Source organism: Aphelocoma coerulescens, chromosome 5 (genome assembly GCF_041296385.1).
Source record: "Aphelocoma coerulescens isolate FSJ_1873_10779 chromosome 5, UR_Acoe_1.0, whole genome shotgun sequence".
NCBI lineage: Eukaryota > Metazoa > Chordata > Aves > Passeriformes > Corvidae > Aphelocoma > Aphelocoma coerulescens.
Window position 1 is genome coordinate 29,333,850 of NC_091019.1, and position 14,507 is coordinate 29,348,356.

Genomic DNA, 14,507 nt, shown 5'->3' on the forward strand with positions numbered 1-14,507 from the left:
TGTGGCTGTTGTGAACCACTGGCAATACTTTACTGTTGCTAGTAAATCAGACTACAGGCACATGAAATTATGCATAAGTCTGAAATCAAGCACTCCTGAATATGTTGAAGACCACAAGGATGATCTGACCCTAGCAGGAGCTGTGCATTTAGTCAGAAAGTGATTCTGGTATTTTGCCACCAATGAAGGCCTGTTAGAGAGTATAGAAACTTACCACTAAGAGAGAGAAGGTGCATGTGGCAAATTGACTGCAGAGATTGGGCATACAGAGCCGAAGAAAGGGTGGTGACAATTGACAATTATATTCATCAGCCTTCTTCACACTTGTCTTTCCTCAGCTCTCAGTGGATGAAGTGATCCATAAGGTCAAGTGAACAGTATTGGCTTTTACTCCATGATAATGCATATTCACTTTTCCTTGCTGCTATTTCCAAGAGGAGAAAAAAGAGAGTATGCTCCTAATCTGCTTCCAGAGGTTGCATACCCTGACTAGACAAGAGAATGAGAGTAGGTAATTGCCCCAGTAGTCATTAGTCAACATTACTGGTTGTTACTTAGCATTACTCAATTCACAGGCAACCTCCAACTGGAAAGCTAAATCACCTTTTCCGCCAAGTATACCCCAATACCTTATTATACACAAAAGCCATTGGCATTATGAAGTAGATGTGGCAGTGAGCCAAGACAGATTAGGCAAATGCTTCCATGTGAGTCCAAGCTGAAGTTCAATGTGGTAAGTGCTGATCCAGGAGCTAAGATTCAACATGTGACAGCTAGAGATGGGAAGGGGTGTGGCTCTGTATTCCATCCAACTTCAGTACTCCATGTTTAATGAAGTCCCATGGTTGAAACTGTATCTGTGTACTTGTTTTGCAAGTATAGTTTACAAGGGAGCGTCATAAATTTGGCAGATTGGGAGAAGGAAAAAAAAAGCATTCTTCTGTGTGACGTCACTCAGTAAGACCAGAGGAAACAAGAGCAGGCCAGGGAAGCACGGCTCTGGGCTCTGTTCATTGCTCTAGTAAGGCAGGATGTACTCAAACACCTCTGCAGCCCAGAGGCACAATAGAAGGCATGTCTGCATAAGAAAAGTTCCCTTTGTCAAAAGCCTGAAGACCTGGTGGTTCTGCTCATTCAGCACAATCCAAGACCTGAAAAAAGAATAGACAAGGACCCAGAAGATGCTTCCTTACCTGGAGTGATGGAAGTTAGTTGGTTTCCAGATCTGGTCATATCCTCCAAGTGGCTGTAAATCAAAGAGGCCATGGTAACTTGGAGACTCTCTTTCCTAGTGATTTTCATTCCCACAACTTTCAAGTAAAGGCTTGATGTACCACACATGGTTCCTGTTCAGTCCCCCTTCCCATTTAGCAGCTAAAATAGTGCAAGGTACCTTTATGGCCCTAGAGCATTTATTTGGCTTTGCTGCAGTCCTGCTTCAGCAACAGAGGCCTCTCTTCCAGTTCTCCAGCACAGAGACAGGATAGTAGATAACATATTTCAGGTTTCCAAAATGTTTCCCTGGCACGGGTATGTACTTTGGAATCCAAGGAGATCCCTTACTTCTGCTGAAGTAGTGTTGGAACTGCATCAGATCACATCTGGAGAGCACAGTCATCAAGTGCAGGAATTCCAGTGTTGCTGTTGTTTGAGACTGGCTCCAACAAATGAAGTCAAGCTCATCACACCAGACTGCTGTTCACCAAGGGCCCAAGGTGGGGCACAAGTGTAAATTGTAACTGGTCAATGTAAAAAGTAAAATAGTCCAGTAAAAGCATTTTCCAGGTAACTTTCAACTGTTGCTCCATGAAGTGCATGAAGGCGTAACAGATTTTAGTGGTAAATAAACTTCTACGTAAACATGAAAAAGCACTACAATAAATGGGAGTGGGTATGTGGGTAAGTACTTTGACTATTCATTCTGAGAATCAGATCTGAATTAAGGCTTTTTGATTCAAGGAATTAATACAGACAGCTAGAAAACCTATAATTGCACAAACAAAGGGTTTGGTTTTCCTTTTTGTCTTAGAACAGATTTAGCTGAACTCATCACCTTGAAAAGGATTCCCTCAAAGATAACTTTGTTTACTTACTGAGTGAAGAAAACTGAAGTAACAGACAAGATTTAACTAAATCACACTCCACATTTGGAGTTTAAATATGTATTGCAAGCAGATTTCAAATAAAGTAGAAGATACTTTTATTCATGTGATCTACTCACAAGATATAGAAACAACAGAAAATTATTATCATTGAAATGACAGTGAAAATGGCTACTTTTACTACCCATACTAGATTTCTAAAGTGATTACTTCAGAAGGCAACTGCTTTAGAATGCAGGAAGTATGACAACCAGATGAGATATCAAATAGATCTTCAAAATACCATTTGAAATACTCAGGATCAAATTAATTTCTTGGATAATTTTATAGAATAAATGGATTTACAAAAGGATTGTCTTCAGCAAGCTGAGAACCACTTTAAAAATTCTACAAATAGCCCAATACAAACCAGAATTTATATTCTCTTCCCTTTAACAAACTGTTCTTTTCCCTTGTGTCATGCCTACTTTTGCATGCATTTCACATTGGAAATTCACATGTCAAGCTATTTTTTTCCATGACCTAGGAACAACCTTATTTTTTTGGCAGCTTTCCTCTAAAGAGAAAAGGTTTCCACATATAACCTCCCCTCTTATATCTGTGAAGCAACTATGACCTCTTGTGGTTATCTAATCTACTCCTAAATCCTCAATAATGGGATTTACTGCTCTGAGCCCTTAAGTAATTCCCAAAAAATTTAAGTCTGTGCTTCAAGGCTTTGTAAACCAGGGCAAAGAAAAATACAGTTTTTTTCATGAAGATAGAACTGTACTCTCTTCTAATAAATACTTCAAGACATTCACAACTGCAAACATGAGGCGCTACAACGTTTTAATCATGTTAGTTCAGTCTCTTTCTGATGAATGAGGATGTTTGACCATACACTTTTCACCCAAAGTTAATACCAACAATATCTTACATGGTTAGTGCAAGCCCTCACAAGGTTATTTCATTGATCAGACAAAGACCACACCAATACCACTGCTTGTTTGGTTTGCATGGTCCTGTTCTTTCCGGTAGTGCAGTAAGTCAAGCTCTTTCACCAATAATCTCATTTCCTCCACTTTCTGCTGTAAAAATTAACAAGCAATTACAGAAGTGTCCACCATCCAGCCACTCCAACGTACCTGAGCATGCACTACTACTGGTTCTATGTAACCAAAGATGAAAAATGTCACTTTACTTGATTCTTCACTATTTTTTTAAGATAACAAATGTGAGAATAAATGAGTAGGACCAGTATAACTCAGTGATACTTTTATAGAAATAAATATCTTTGGTCTACAAACATTATTCAGAAACAGACAGCATATGCAAACCAGCTCAGCAGTGAAGTTGATAGATTAGGAGAAAAATAGAACAAGATATGGGGACCAAACACTCTTACCAAAACAAAGCAACTCTGTCAGCTCCACATACCAGCACTTTACATCTGCCTGTTGCTCCTCATATCCTCACACGTACACAGCCCCTATTGAGCCCAGTGGTTCTCATCTCTGAGGAGAGTGAACAGAAGGTGCAGGTGACTGTGCTCATGCCTTAAGAGCTGCAACTCACCATCCACAAGGCAAACGTGGGGTGGGTTCTGCTGCTGAACTAACAGGAAATGGAGCTAAGGAGATACAGACACCATCACTTCTGCTGCTGCACACAGGAAACAAGGTATGTAGCATAAAGCAGGGTATACAGCTGCAGAAAAGGAAGCTGCTGTGACTTGGTCCTCCAGAGTTTATCCATTAGAGCCTTAGATCCAACCACTATCCAGAGAAATAAGCAAAGATATACCTACCTTTGCACTCACATGGGGATCTCCAGACCCAGTCCAATAAGCGTTTAAATAAGCTGTTAGGTCAGACATCAAGTTATCCATTAGAGATGAGTGGAGCAGCAGAAGGTACATAGCCTTCAGGACAAATGCTTTAAGCAGGGAAGCTAGGAAGGGTCTCAAGAACCATATGTCAGGATTCTCCTGTGTATCCCAGCGCAAATGAAAATAGTTATTGTTGTGGTTTAATCCTAGCCACAAATTAAATACCATGCAGAGGTCACTGCCCTCAACCCCCATCATGGTAGGGAGGAGAATTGGAAAGAAAAGACAAACCTTGTGGGTTGAGATAGAATAGTTTAATTTTTTTTTTTTAAGAGCTAATAATATAGTAGTGATAAGTGAAGAGAGAAAGAGAAATAAAATCCAAGAGAAAAAGTGATGCACAATATTCCATCACTGAGCAGCAATCAGCTCCCTACCAGGTATCTCCTCTGGTTTAAATACTGGGCATGGCATTCTATGGTATGGAATATCCCTTTGGCCAGTTTGGATCACCTGTCCTGGCCATGCTCTCCCACTTTTTTGTGCAGCTCCTCATGGCAGAGCATGGGAAACCGAAAAGCCCTTGGCTTAGGGTAAGCACTAGTGAGTAGCAGCCAAACCATCAGTGTGTTGTCAACACTATTCTCATACAGAATCCAAGAATCACAGCACTGTACCAGTTACTAAGAAGAAAATGTACTCTGTCCCAGGACAGTTATTTAAGTTGATAAAAATTTAAGAAAGCTTTTCATCATAGATTTCTGGAGTTTACAACATATTTCCTGATGTTGATCTTTATTTTCTGTGCAACTGAATGTTTTCAGTTTCTAAGGCCATCTGTGTACAAGCCTGTGGTGGTTAGAGAAGCAGAAGTTTGGAAGGAGGGATTGCTTCCTAAAAGAAAAAAAACAGCAAAACACCCAGCCAACAAAAACACAAACCAAAAACCACCACACACCTATTCCAGCATTTAATGCTAGGTTCTCTCTCATCTATCTCTGAAACTTAGGTTGGATTCCTAAGAGCTGAAATAAAAGATCTAAAGGCAAAAAAAATACTTCTGTGAAGGGAGTTGGGGAAGCAGCTAGGGATAGTAACATCATCAGCAATCATAAATGAAACCAGGAGAACATGAAAATAAGCCCCAGTTAAACAGCATGAGCATGATACCCTGGGCAAAACTGTCACTACAGAGTGGTTTACACTGGTATACTTATTGCATGCACATTACACAGTCATTTTCCACTTCTAGTCTTCAGGGCAATGGGATGATTTGGTCTGGTAAACTAAGGAAGGCATGTTGTCATTTGGCTTAGATTTGCCATCAGAATTCTCAAAACAGAAATTTTGAGAGATACTATTGGAATTCTAAAACTTACATAAAAATAAAGCTGTGTTCAAATTAGAGGTTTCACTGAGTAGCTTTTATAGCAATATCAAATAACATTTAATCCAGGCTTTTGAGAAAGATTTGAAGTCTATGAACAGGCAGTGCAAGCCCACTTGTATTTACTGAAGAAGTTACAATACCAGAATGAAGGAAGAAAAAATGCTCTTGTAGGAAAGAGATTGTTCCTATTCAGTAAAAAGTCTTGCCTGTGTAGTGAGGTCTCATTAAGTATCTAGTACCCTTATTTAATAGGTTCTTTGGAAGTCTTCTCACCCCACCTCAACCCCTCCCCAGCACAAAAAAGCAAGGTCACACGATTAAAAAATCCCAGCAAAAGGATAGAACCATAGCATAATTTATCTTAGAAAAATCTCAGATATCATCGAGTCCAACTGTTAAGCCAGCACTGCCAAGTCCACCACTAAACCACATCCCTAAGTGCCACATCCACACATCTTCTAAATACCTTTAGGGATGGCAACTACACCACTTTCCTGGGCAGCCTGTTCCAGTGCTTCCCTTTCAGTGAAGTAACTTTTCCTCATATCCAATCTAAACCTCCTTTGGCACAACTTGAGGCGTTTTCCTCTTGTCCTGTTGCTTGTTACCAGAGGAAAGAGACCAATCCCCACCTCACTACAACCTCATTTTAGATACTTGTAGAGAGCAATAAAGTCCCTTCTGAGCCTCCTTTTCTTCACACTAAACAATCCCAGCTCCCTCAGCTGCTCCTCATAGGACTTGTGCTCCAGAGCCTTCACCAGCTCCGTTGACCTTCTCTGGACATGCTCCAGCACCTCAATGTCCTTGTCATAGTGAGGGGCCCAAAACTGGGCACAGGGTTCGAGGCATGGCCTCACCAGTGCTGAGTACAGGAGGACAATCACTGCCCTGGTCCTGCTGGCCACATTCTTTCTGGATTTTAGTAAGGCTTTTGATACTGTCCCTCAGTGTATCCTTCTGGACAAGTTGCCCAACTGTGGGATAAGTCCATGGTGCTCTGGGTGAAGAATTGGCCAAAGGACGGAGCTCAAAGGGTTCTAGTGAATGGAGCTACATCTATCTGGCTGGCAACTGGCAACAGTTGAGGAATACCATTGGTATTCCTTGTGGTTCAGTTCCAGAGCCTGTTCTGTTCAGTATATTTATCAACAATCTGCATGCAGGAGTTGAAGGCACCATTGGCAAGTTTGCTGATGGCACCAAACTGAGAGGTGTTGCTGATTCTTGAGGAACAAGAGGCCTTGGAGAGGGATCTACATAGATTGGAGCATTGGGCTACAATTAATGGGATGAAATTTTCCATGTTGAAATGCCAGATTCTGCATCTAGGATGGAATAACATGGGACACAAGTATATATTGGGAAAGTGGCTGGAAAGCAGCCCTGCAGTCAGGGACCTGGTGGGCAGCAGGCTCAGTGGGAGTCAGCAGTGTGCCCTGGCATCTTGGGATGCATCAAACACAGCATCACCAGCTGGTCAGTGGAGAAGAAGGTGCTGAGCTCTTCTCCCTGGTATCCAGTGACAGAACACATGGGAATGGTTCAAAGCTGCATCAGAGAAGGTTTAGTCTGGATATTAGGGAGCATTTCTTGGCTGAGAGGGTGGTCAAACACTGGAACAAGCTTCCTAGAGAGGTGGTCAATGCCCCAAGCTGTCAGTTTTTAAGAGGCATTTGGACAATGCCCTTAATACCAGGCTTTAATTTGGCCAGCCCTGAACTTGTCAGGCAGTTGGATTAGATGCTCACTGTAGGTCCCTTCCATATGAAATAGTCTATTTAATCAAGCTTATGTTCCCCAGATCTTAGAAGTTCTTGGCCCATCAAGTTTTCCCATGCTTGTCCCCATCTGAAAGATTAACAAAACCAAGAAAAATAGAGAATGATGGTTTGGCTGCTGAACTGCACAAGAACTTTTTCATTCTAATAGTGCTGTCAGTAAAAGTTCCCCTTTTCCCCATTTGACTCAGGATTCATTTTAAGCAATTTGCTCTGTCAAAACGAGGTTTTAGAATTTGTCAAAAATATTAAGATATCCAGAACATTTTCCCACCCGAGTTATATATATATCCTGTATTGTACAATCTTTAAGGTTCTTCAAAACCTGAATTTCAAATGAGATATTAGGAAATACCAGCATAAGCACTGATGCCAACTAATGCTTGCACCTGTCTCCCAAGGCAGCGTTACAAAATGTCCTTAACTACAGCAATTTAATCACTGCTTACTGCCTTGCTCTTAAAAAAAAAAAAACAAACCCTCACAGAAACATCTCAAGAGAGCCAAAGGACAGCTCACAACTGAGTCTTCAGAAGGTGCCTCACTGAATCATTCACTGAAGTTACCAGCTGTCTGCACTTCATGATGGCATCCCACTTGGAAGGTATCTTCACCTGTAATGTGCAGACATGATGCAGAAGGAAGCCACCAGTTGTCACTGAAAACTGCAGAACAGTTGCAGAGCATCAGCAACCTGTGATGGAAGGGATCAATATGCCATGACCAATGTCCATTAATCCAAGGCAAAGAATGTGGAGGTTTGATAGTGGTGTTGCATATTAGGAGTAAAGTATGCTACAAGCAAATTAATCATCATTCTGACTGCATGCAGTTGCAGAGCTAGCAATCTGACTCCTTAAAGCTGTTATGTAAAGGGGTAGATTAAGTTATAAGAATTACTTATATGATTTTTATGTTGTAGTTGTCTATGGCTCTTTCTAGCCCAGTACTCTTAGTATCAGAAGAGAGTAAACATACAGTGATACTTTCCCAGGATATTTATGGTTTTGCCTTTTATCCAAAACCTAAAATAATGATGGAATATAAGGAGAACATAGAGAAAAAATAGATAAGTTGTCATAAACCTTTTGCCTATAACCTGATTTTGCCAGTAAGACTCATCTTTGACAGCACACAGAGCCAGAAGGAAAGCAGGAAACAGCCTCCAGCAGCAACTGCATGGCATGGTGTTTGCTTGTTTCTATTCCCAGTTTCATCCTTTTTACCTGTTTGCATTGATCTGTGGAATCAGATAGCAGCAGTGAGTTCTTCACTTGTGCATTTTATGGTTAAATCTTAACTCATAGACTCATGGACTTCTGTCTTATGGAAAGTCTCAAGCTGTCAAATTTTCTGTATTTTTTTCAGCACACACCTTTAGGAATAATTGCAGTATTTATTTTGGTAGTACACAGATATGCAACCAACATTTTACAATAGGCAGGGGTTTCAGACTGTAAGGATGCCCAAAAGGCAAGGTTAGGGATGTAAGCACTGACAACAGCCAGTTGCCTGCTCACTATGCAGCTTTTTAGACTGCTACAGCCCAACATGGACACAACCCCTGCCCCCAAGGAAGTAAAATGTGAAATAGCAGTATCAAACTTCCACAAACTTTATCAAAAGTTACTTCAACTGGTGATTTTTAAGTATTATAAGAACATCAGTAGGGAAGACAGTGAACATCAGAACACTGCTACACTCTAAATGGTGTCTTAATTATATCAGTTTACTTATTGTAAGGAATAAACTGTTGCAGCAACTGGCCAAAACCAGGGATAACATTTTTCAAATTATGCAGGCAGGATTCCATGTAAACCAGAGTTCTTAATTCCATTGCTTCATTTTTTTTTGCAGAGTGTCACTTGGACATCCAGCCTGTTCCCATTTTAACAACACTGAGAAGCTGTCTCTAGGAAGTGCTTCACAAAAAGCATCTGTGAGAATTTGCTCAGAAGTACCTCCCAGTTAGTTTTCCAGCAGTACAGAGTAGAAGACAAGGCAGCTTAATTCCACAATGTCAGGTACATTATGGGCTACCTGAGATCAGACTACGTCAGTCGCTTACGTCCATTAGAAGTAGGATTCAGGCCAAGGAATCAGAATAATTGAATCTCCGCCTAGAGAGCTATCAGTGCGAGGAAAGCAGGCATGGCAGCTCATACCAAGACAACAGAACAACGAGTGCAGTTCTGTGTACCTTGGATCCTAGGGTGCATAGTTCTGGTTAATTATTTCCACTGTTTCAGTTACATGTTCTAGCCAGTACCTTTGGGACTGCTGGTGGGAATTTTCAGCTCTATCTTTTTCATACAGTCAAGACTTAACACTGACTGATATTTGATCTGTAACGAAATAACATAATTTTTAAGGGCAAAAGGCCAAACTAAGATTAGAAAATAACTGAGAGAAACCTGTGCCATAAAAGCTTACTACATAGCTCAGGTTAGGGCTTTGAGGAGTTACTACAGGCAGTCATATCTATGACATGAAAAGTTAGTATATATGCAAGGACAAGTCATACATAACTATGTATGACATATCCATGCCCATTATGAAGGATTATAGCCATTATGCTACTTTCTTCTCTCTCAAAAGGCTCTTAATTCTCCTGTTAGTTACACATTAACCACCACACCACCAGGGCCAGCACCAGCAAAATCAGATTTTTTGATAACTTGGCCCGTTCCCTCATTTTCACCTCTGCATTTACCAGCAGATGCTTCCCAGTGCAGGATGCCTGTATCTGAATCTGTTTCTATGCTTGTGCAAGGGGCAGAAAGAACAAAGAACATAAAGCACAAACTGACCTGGCTCCTGCTTAAGTCACAGCAGCCTCAGGTTGTTCCGAGTTTGATCAAGAACAGTTAATACATCTTTAAAACCCCGCACATTAAACCTGCTGCTATTATTAGACAGTAGCTACCTTTTAAAATGGGTCTACACAAGATTCTAACTAACTATCAGCCTTGCCTGTGGTTTCTTTCTAGCTAGAACAAAGCCACAACATTTACTTTGTTCAACAACTGTCGCATTCTAGCAATGTTGACCTTCTCTGGGAGAATGCCCTGAAGTTTGTCTTGGTTAAATTTTTGTTCCCAACCAGAATATTTGAAGGGTACTTGTGTATCCAAGACACTGAAGGACACTGTACTGGTGAAAGAGACAGTCTGAGACACACTGGCAGCCATGCATGACTTGAAGCATGAACTGTCTGATTTAAATGCCTACAGTCTAGAGTGTGACCCCAACTCTGTTCTCTGACAAAAAACTGGCTGTTTAAAAGTGAGCTGCAGCATTACTTTTTGTCATTATGATGCACAATGAAATAAAATATTTCGTGCACTAAATAAAATATTACGTGCACTAAAAAAAGAGTGCACCCTAATTTCTAGGCTTGTCTAGGGAAGGGAAAAGATTGTTGCAAACACAAAACTAAGAGACAGATCACATCAGCCCGTGCTCATTCTTTTTTTACTCATGTCCTTTGGTATTTGAATTTTTAAATATAAAAGTGAATGGACAGTGAAGTAGCTGAGACAGTTAGCATCTCAGCTGTGGAGAATATACAAACAGCAGACTATTCTAAAATGACCAAAGTATGTATTTTATATAAAAGAAGATGTGGATGTCCTATCCCTGGAAGTGTTCAAAGCCAGGCTGAATGGGGCTCTGAGCAACCTGATCTAGTGCAAGGTATCTCTGGAACTAGATGGTCTTTAAGGTGCCTTCCAACCCAAACCATTCTATGACTATATTTTCTTTCCCACTACCCAGGTAAATGCAACTAACCTTTCTTTAGCCTATACAGGTTTTGCACTCTTGTCACCATTCTCTGAGAACAGAACGAGCTGATTTTGGATCTGTACCTGAATAGGTAAACACCTATTCAGGTGTTATGTATGTGTTAGAGCGGGAGCCACACAATCAGATCAGCACCTGACAGCCAGCACAAATCCAAAGGCCAAAGCTCTTATTGAGCTTTGAATTATCTATCATGCCACGTACATTTCAGGAACAAGTGTAAGATTAAAATAGTAACCAAGAGGAATGCTCACTGGCTGAAGCACTTTTGATTTCTCCAAAAGATCAGTTGTGCTGCTCAGCCACTTTTACAGTTGATAACAGCTACAGGATAAACATTTTGGAAAGCAGGTCAGTTTCCTTCTGATGTCTGCAGATAACAAGCTCTGTACCTACCTTTGTGTTACCATTGTTCTCTCAAAATACATCCTGTTCAGACAAACCAAGAGATAACAGTCTCTGGGAAAAATGTTGTCTGACAAAGACTAAGTACATTGCTTGGCTAATATCCACACTATCTCAGAGGGAATATTTTGAGCTATCTGAGGCCCTGAGATGGCTCTCTAATGAAACACAGGGAGAACTCCATAGACCACAATCTGCTCGGTCCTGTGTCTGTTTGTTCACTTCAACACCTTAAGTGCACCTGAACAAGCAAGACAACCAAACATAACACAGAAGTCAAAACATCATTAAAATGTCCATGCTGGTGAAATGTGAAAGAGAAATATTTCATGCAATACCCTCTACGTCTGTTCAGAAAATTAACTGCTGTATATGAAGCAACTCCTTAATTCAGCATGCATGGTTCTTACAGAAGATCCTGAAGCTACCCAACAATAAGCTTATTTTCCACAAAAAAGCCCCTATCTCAGATAAAATTTCACATTTATTCTGAAAATAAAACAGGAAAGCAGAATTTGAACAGATGCTCACTGCAAAGATCAGCAACAGTCTTAAGGTAAGGTGGAGTTCAAGGTACAAAGAATGAAGTACCTGACCGGAGCCCAAGAACCACACAATTTAAATATCTGTAAGTCTTTACCCTGAATCATTAATATTTGATCCATTAGTTAGTTAATTGGAGGGCAATTATAAAAGTTCACCACTATGAAAAACCAAGTTGCATCACTGAAACTTTACTGTAATCAAATGGAAATTATTAAAATCATAAAAAATGGTAGCATCACAGGACCATAAGGAAGAATAAACTATTCAAATGTGGTCTTGTGAAAAGACTCAAAGCAAAGCCATCTAGGAGCATGGGTCTGCAGGAGTTTGAAACATATTTTTACTAGCTTTCTGAAGGCACAATTATAAATGTTTTGAGAGCATCTATATAACTCTAACTTTCCTGTGCAATTGTTCTGGAACTGTTCCACCACAGTTGAAATGCTCATAGGAAATTCTCCCTGAAACCACAAGCTGACAAGGAAACAAACCAAGCAAATTCTACCTAGGAATACTGCTGGGAAACCAAAACCAAAACCAACCAACCAACCAACCAAAAGAAAAAAAAAAAAAAAACCAAAGAAAAAAGTGAGAGATAAGAATGGTAAACAATAGTTTGGAAGAACCTTTTACCTTGGAAGAAGCCTTATACCCACCACCTTGTTCACCTCTTTAGAGCTGAGAAAAACAAACTTGGCACAACTGAGTTTGAAAATCAAAATTATACTCAACGTTGTGGCTCCCCCAGCAAGTACATCCCATCCCTTCTCCTTGTGTGAAAGGCAGGAAGCATTTCAATATACTTGAAAAGCATTGCTGTTCCCCTCCCTGAATCCGGTTAATTCAATGACAGAAACAATTTATATTCTAGTGCTGAAAACCAACATTTGAACACTTGTTAAAGACTACTTAAGACTAATGACTTAAACATCCCATCAGGAACAAAGTCAGTATTGAACTACAACTAATTAATTTACAGACTATTGCATATAGCATAAAGCAAGTATGTAGAAAAAGGCAGAATGGAGTAAGTTAATCACTTGGTAAGTCCAGTAGATGCCTTCTAGCTAGTTCCCCCTCAGCACTTTTCTCCTGTCCCCAAAGCAAAGCAGATGCCAACAGAAATGCACAGGACCTTCGTACATTAGAAATGCTTTTCTTAAATAATCCCATATTTATGCCATTAGTGAAGGAGATAAACAGATCATTTAATAGAGATGCTTTTGCCTGAGCAAATAAAAGTAAGACCAAGTTAATATGAACTTTAGGCATTTTAACTTCCCAGCATAATCCATAAGGGAAAGTTTTGCACATATACAACAACATATACAATGAACTTGCCTTCAGGATATAAACAGGGGGCACTCATCTCAACTGATTACCTTTGGAATAGTTACTTTCATTAGCAGTCTCATTGGACATTAACTATTATTATTTAACCAGTAAGCTTTAATGCAATACAGTCCCAAGACCTTCCCAAAGTGAGTTATTATTACTATTTCACTTACAGATAATTGGGGAACAAAAGCTGTGTGATTTATACACCATTTTAATTCCTACTGATTTTTGGAGAAAAAATGAAACTGAATAATTCAGATGGGACCCAAAAAAGGATTTAAAATGCTGACCTATGGGTGGGCACGACCCCCCTGCCCCAATGCAGTAAGCAAAGCCTCACCATTGACTATTCCATGACCAAAAATGATCCTTAATCTTGAAGTGCTTCTGCCAGTTTCCAAGTTCTTCACTGAAATGAAGGAGGGGAAAAAAATACAGACATACATCAGGTTCCATTCTTTGGGGTAAAAACTTATCATTACATCTGACCTGCTGGAAAGCAGCTCTGCAGAGAAAGACCTCGGGGTCCTGGTGGACAACAAGCTGTCCCTGAGCCAGCAGTGTCCATGTGGCCAAGAAGGCCAATGGTGTCCTGGGGTGCATTAGGAAGAGCATTGCCAGCAGGTCCAGGGAGGTGATTCTGCTCTACTCAGCCCTGGTGAGGAGGCCACATCTGGAGTGCTGTGTCCCATTCTGGGCTCCTCAGTACAAGAGAGACATGGAGCTCCTGGAGTGGGTCCAGTGGAGTGCAGTGAGGATGAATGGCCAATTGGAGCATCTCTTTTGTGAGGAAAGACTGAGGGAGCTGGGCCTGTTCAGCCTTGAAAAGAGACAACTGAGAGGGGACTCATCAATGTCTCAGTATCTGAAGGGAGAGTGTCAGAGGATGGAGCCAGGCTCTGCTCAGTGATGCTAAGCAACAGGACAAGAGGCAACGGGCAGAAATGGATGCACAGGAAGCTGCAACTGAACATGAGGAAAAACGTCTTTACTGTGCAGGTGGCCATGCACTGGAACAGGTTGCTCAGAGACGTTGTGGAGTCTCCCTCACTGGAGATATTCAAGAATCATCTGGATGGAATCCTGTGCCATCTGCTGTAGGATGACCCTGCTTGAGCGGGGACGTTGGACCAGGTGACCTACTGCGGTCTCTTCCAACCTTACCCGTTCTGTGATTCTGCGATTTGCAAAACAAAGCAAGACCGTAGCACCAGGCACTGCTATTAACTTGGGAAAGAAACAACAAAGCAGTTACTTTAAGCGGCCGCTCTCCCGCTGCGCACAGGAGCTTTCCACACGCGTGCGCGCGGCGCTCGTGGGCGGCCGCCGGG

The 14,507-nt window shown here is 41.0% G+C and overlaps 1 long non-coding RNA gene across 1 annotated transcript; it reads right to left on the reverse strand.

The window, feature by feature from the left end:
• Positions 1-7,763: 7,763 nt before the first annotated feature.
• Positions 7,764-14,356, reverse strand: LOC138111486 (uncharacterized). Its single transcript, XR_011151379.1, has 3 exons — positions 14,341-14,356; positions 13,517-13,585; positions 7,764-7,777 (listed from the first exon to the last, which is right to left on the reverse strand). It is a non-coding gene; the product is annotated as an uncharacterized lncRNA (long non-coding RNA).
• Between the last annotated feature and the right edge of the window lie 151 nt (positions 14,357-14,507).